The following is a 6,000-nucleotide window of genomic DNA, read 5'->3' on the forward strand; positions in this document are numbered from 1 at the left end:
GTAGGATGTACAGTAAAGTGTTAATAGTGCAGATAAATAAACCTATGATTAAACATAAGAGACTCAGTCCTCATCTGTCCTCCTCCTTCTTCCAGCCGTACTGGGAAGAGCTGCAGAGCCTGATGGCTCTCAGAACAAAGGATCTCCTGAGTCTGTCTGTAGAGCAGCTCTGTGACAGTAACCTGCCGCTAAACTTGCTCCTTTGGTCCATAATGATGATTGCAGTGGGTGACCGTCCATCATCGGTCATAATGGGGAGCTGTTTGTGCAGCGTCCTCCTCTCTGCCACCTTAACCACAGAGTCCAGTTCCACACCAACCACTGACCCAGCATGTCTTTTTCATGCTTCCTCCCCAACACACCACAGCATAGAAAAGACGGCTGGAGGCCACAGTCTGATAGAACATCTGCAGGAGCTTCCTACAGATGTTGAAGGACCCCAGCCTCCTCAGAAAATAGAGCCGGCTCTGGCCCTTTCTGTACAGGTTGTCTGTGTTGGCTGACCAGTCCAACCTATCATCCAGGTGCTGTCTGAGATACCTGTAGGTCTTAACCATCTCCACATCGACCCCCTCAATAGAGACAGGCTGTGTGACTGGCCTAGCCCTGCATTTAAAAGTGGACGATTTCACACTCACTGAATATGGGTTTGGAAAAATGGACGGGAGGTTGTGTGATAATTAGCTGAATTAACCATTCTAACAAAGCTCTTCTGAAGAGTATGTGAACATCTGATGCTGCTTCTGTAAGCACTCGCCCAATTACTGTTACAGTAAGAGAGGTAAGGAGAAATCAGTGTAACACAAGTTCAGAAGAATTTCTTGTAGCAGTGAACATTTTATTCTTCTGATGACGCCAATATTTTACTATTTTATTAGAAATGAGTGAAATCTGTTCTTTCCAGCACAATTTGTCATCAATGAGTATAACAGGAAATTTAGTCCAGTGATCCTGAGTTAATATGGGACTAGTCGTACAGATTGGTGGAAGAGTATTAATGTTTTTATTTTTAGGACTGTAAAGCAGGTATGAACTTTTCTGATATTCAGGGATACTTTTTTTGCTCTAAATCAATAATCAGTGTTTGATCATATGCAGTGAGTTCAGTTTCTACAAGGTCTGAGTGTGAGACCTACACACTTGCCATGACCTGCACATTTACAGCCATCTAGTGGAGGTTTGAAGTGAATTAAGTCAAGTCAGATTTATTTGTATAGCTTATGAATGTTGTTGTCACAAAGCAGCTTTACATAATTAGCAATTAAGAAAAGACAGAAAAGAAAAAGAAATAACATATGAAGACATGAAATATCTAAGACCCCCAGTGAGCAGCCAACAGTGACATTGGCAAGGAAAAACTCCCTCAGAGCTGGAGGAAGAAACCTTGGGAGGATCCAAGACTCACAAGGGGGACCCGACCCATCGTCCTCTGGTCAGAATTATTTATAAATTATTGATAAACGTTACCAAACCATCTATACTGTTGAACTGTTCTGATCATAATCATAATATACTAATCATGCTGTAGTATCACCTAATATAGTCATGGCAGTGATGGTCAGAGTAATGAGAGTAATGATGGCTAATAGTGGTGATATTAATAGTGGAAGATAGTTAAGAGTCTATTTAGGTTTTAACATGGACATTAGACAGGTAGCAGTGGTAGGAGGGTGTGCCGCTGGTCTGGCATCGGGCTGGGTGACCATTTACTCTTAGAAGGTAAAGAGACTTAAAAGAGAGTTAGGTCTGAGAGGATTTTATGGAGAGCAGAGAATGGTGAGCAGTATCAGAGTGTGTCTGACGACTTTGGCAGGTCTGACTATAACAGTCTAATTAAAAGGAGAGAGCCAGAAGGTAACACAGACATGGGAGCACCCTGAAACGCTAGCGTCCATCTGTTCCACCGTACACAAACCTGAGTGATCGCGTAAGATCTCACAGGTACTCAGGAGCGAGGCCATGTAGGGCTTTGTATGTTAATAGAAGAATTTCGTATTCAATACGGAATTTAACTGGGAGCCAATGAAGTGCTGATAGAACTGGACTGATATGGTCAAATCTTCTAGTTTTAGTAAGGACCCTGGCTGCAGCATTTTGAACTAGTTGAAGTAGATTGAGGTTCCTGCTGGAACAACCTGACAAAGTGCATTACAGTAATCTAGCCTTGAGCTAATAAAAACATGCACTAGCTTTTCTGCAACCTGTAGAGATAAGCAGCTTCTTAGTTTGGTGATGCTCCTAAGCTGATAAAGGCTGTCCTACTAATATTAGCTATATGTTGCTCAAATGATAAATCTGAATAGAATATGACGCCAAGATTTTTAGCTGCTAGACCAGGAATAATGGAAGTATCAGCCAAGTCTAACAATAGGTCAGAGTTTATTTCTAGTGTCTTTTGGAACTAAAAGGAGAATCTTGGTTTTGTCACTGTTAAGAAGAAGGAGAAGAAAGAGTTTTATTTTTTGTTAAGAAGAAAGAGTTTTATATCCTTTACACAGTCCTCCATTTTCTGTAATCTACATTTATTCCTAAGGTTTGGCTGATATATAGAGCTGTGTATCATCTGCATAACAGTGGAACATGTATAATGTACACACGTCGACAAAATTGTTGGTACCCGTCGGTCAATGAAAGAAACACCCACAATGGTCACAGAAATAACTTGAATCTGACAAAAGTAATAATAAACAAAAATTCAATGAAAATTAATAAATGAAAATCCAACATTGATTTTGAACCATGCTTCAAAGAATTATTCATTATTAATTATTAATAAACTCATGAAACAGGCCTGGGCAAAAATGATTGTACCCCTGAAAATAATGTGATCAAAGGAACATGTTAAATCAAGGTGTGTCCACTAATTAACATCACAGGTGTCTACAATCTTGTAATCAATCAGTGGGCCTATATATAGGGCTACAGGTAGTCACTGTGCTGTTTGGTGACATGGTGTGTACTACACTCAACATGGACCAGAGGAAGCGAAGGAAAGAGTTGTCTCACGAGATTAGAAAGAAAATTATAGACAAGCATGTTAAAGGTAAAGGTTATAAGACCATCCCCAAACAGCTTGATGTTCTTGTGACTACAGGTGTACATATTATTCAGAACTTTAAGATCCATGGGACTGTAGACAACCTCCCTGGACGTGGCTGCAGGAGGAAAATTGATGACAAATCAAAGAGACGCATAACATGATTGGTAACAAAAGCCCAGAAAAACTTCTAAAGAGACTAAAGGTGAACTTCAAGCTGAAGGAACATCAGTGTCAGATAACACCATCCGTCGTTGTTTGCGCCAAAGTGGACTTCATGGGAGACGAACAAGGAGGACACCACTGTTGTAAACAAATCATAAAAAGCCAGACTGAAATTTGCCAAACTACATGTTGACAAAGCTGCAGGAGAATGTCCTATGGACAGATGACACAAAAATCTAACTTTTTGCCAAGGCACATCATCTCTATGTTCACAGAGGGAAAAATGCATATCAAGAAAAGAACACTGTCCCTACTGTGAAACATGGAGGAGGCTCCATGCTGCTTTGCTGCATCTGGCACAGGGTGTCTTGAATCTTTGCAGGGTACAATGAAATCTCAAGATCAAGGGATCTATCAAGGGATTCTAGAGAGAAATGTGCTGCCCAGTGTCAGAAAGCTTGGTCTCAGTCGCAGGTCATGGGTCTTGCAACAGGATAATGATTCAAAACACACAGCTAAAAACACCCAAGAATGGCTAAGAGGAAAACATTGGACTATTCTGAAGTGGCCTTCTATGAGCCCTGACCTAAATCTTAATGAGCATCTTTGGAAGGAGCTGAAACATGCCGTCTGGAAAAGGCACCCTTCAAACCTGAGACAACTGGAGCAGTTTGCTCATGAGGAGTGGGCCAAAATACCTGCTGAGAGGTGCAGAAGTCTCATTTACAGTTACAGGAATCGTTTGATTGCAGTGATTGCCTCAAAAGGTTGTGCAACAAAATATTAAGTCATGGGTACCATCATTTCTGTTCAGGCCTGTTTCATGAGTTTCATTTTTAAAACAATTCTGTTGAAGCTTGGTTGAAAAGCAATGTCTGACTTTCAGTGGTTCATTTTTATGGCATTTTTATTTATTACTTGTCAGATTCAAGTTATTTCTGTGACCATTGTGGGTTTTTCTTTCAATAACCGAAGGGTACCAACAATTTTGTCCATGTATGTAAATAATAGTGGTCCTAGAATAGAGCCTTGCGGAACTCCATATCTTACTTTTGTGTAATTTGAAGATAAATCATTTATCTTTACAAACTGATAGTGTTCAGTTACATATGATTTGAACCATGATAGGGCTGTAACTGTAATTCCAACCATTTTCTCTAATCTTTCTAGTAATGCAGTATGATCTATTGTAACCTAACCTAACCTAAGGTTGCACTGAGGTCTAGTAGGGCTAATAAAGATACATAGCCTTGATCAGAGGCAAGAAGGAGATCATTTATAATCTTCACTAGGGCTGTCTCTGTGCTGTGATTGGGAATCCAGATTGGAATATCTCATACATGTCATTTTTACTCGGGTATAAGCAGAGTTGTTGGGCCACAGCTGAGCGAGCTTTAATGAGTGTCTTTCTATATTGACTAAGGCTGTCCTTCCAGGCAGAGTGGAACACCTCTAGTGTCCTCACTGTTTGTTTTAAGGTAAGAGTTTGATCACTGTACCACGGTACAGGCCTTTTTTGCCTTGTCATTTTACTTTTAAATTTTGCTACTTTGTCTAAGGATGATCAAAGGATGTTTTCTAGACCGTTTCTTAATTTAACTAGCTCTGTTTGGTTTGACGGAGTGTAAGCTAAGGTCGAGAGGTCTGTGAGGTTTTCAGTAAACTGTACAGCGGTCACTGGGATTATTGCACGCTTTAGACAGTGGTGGGGGGACAAATTAACATTTTGCCTAAGATGTAGCTCAAAGGAGATTAGATAATGGTCTGATATTACTGAGCTTTGAGGAATATTTAGATGATCATTGCTAACACCCAGGGTCAGGACTAAATCTAGGGTATGATTACAGTAATGTGTGGGTCCAGTTACGTTTATTTTGATGCCGACAGAATTCAAGATCGATGCAAACGCCTTTGTTAATGGATCATCTGCTTTTTCAAAATGAATATTAAAGTCTCCTACTATTATAACTTTGTCGCTGCACACTGCCAAGTCTGCAGCAAAATCACTAAATTCTTTAAAAAATTCAGAGTAGGGCCCTGGAGGCCTATACATATTAATTAGTGTAAATGCATTTTTATTTGTGGCTGGGTTTGATATATTAATGTAAAGAATATCAAAAGAAGTGAAGGTGATACAGTGTTTTTGAATAATCTAGTGTATTCTGGTAGATTATGCATACTCCACCTCCTCTGCCTGATAATCTAGGGCTATGTACATATTTATAACCTGCAGGGGTGGCTTCATTTAGTGCTATATATTGGTCCGGTCTAATCCAGTTTTCAGTGAGGCAGAGAATATCTAGTTTCTGATCACATATAATTTCATTTACAATGACTGCTTTCAAGGATAATGATCTAATATTAAGTAGACCGAGCTTTAGGTCTGAGGTGGAGCTGTTATCGTTAGAATGAGAGAATTTAACACTAATTAAATGATTAAAACGAGCTGATTTAGATATTCTATGCTTGGGTTTAATTCAGGGCACAGCACAGTCTCAATACAGTGAAACCTGGGTGACGCCTCAAAGCAGCTCGCAGATGGTCAGTTTAGTCTGTCTGTTTGCGGCCTGGTCCCGGCTCTGGATTGTCAGCAGCCTTTTACACTACTCTGCCGACTGACTAGCAGACTATGAGCTAAGCTGCACGAAAGTAGGGCAGCACCCTCCTGCGTGGGGTGGACGCCATCCCTACCTAATCACTCTCAGGAAACTTTACTGCCTCACAACGCTCTGCATGTATCCCTCCTCCATGAATCAATATGATTACGTTAACTTAACTTAAATTAAATTTAAATAAAT

Source organism: Salminus brasiliensis, chromosome 18 (genome assembly GCF_030463535.1).
Source record: "Salminus brasiliensis chromosome 18, fSalBra1.hap2, whole genome shotgun sequence".
Classification (NCBI taxonomy): Eukaryota; Metazoa; Chordata; class Actinopteri; order Characiformes; family Bryconidae; genus Salminus; species Salminus brasiliensis.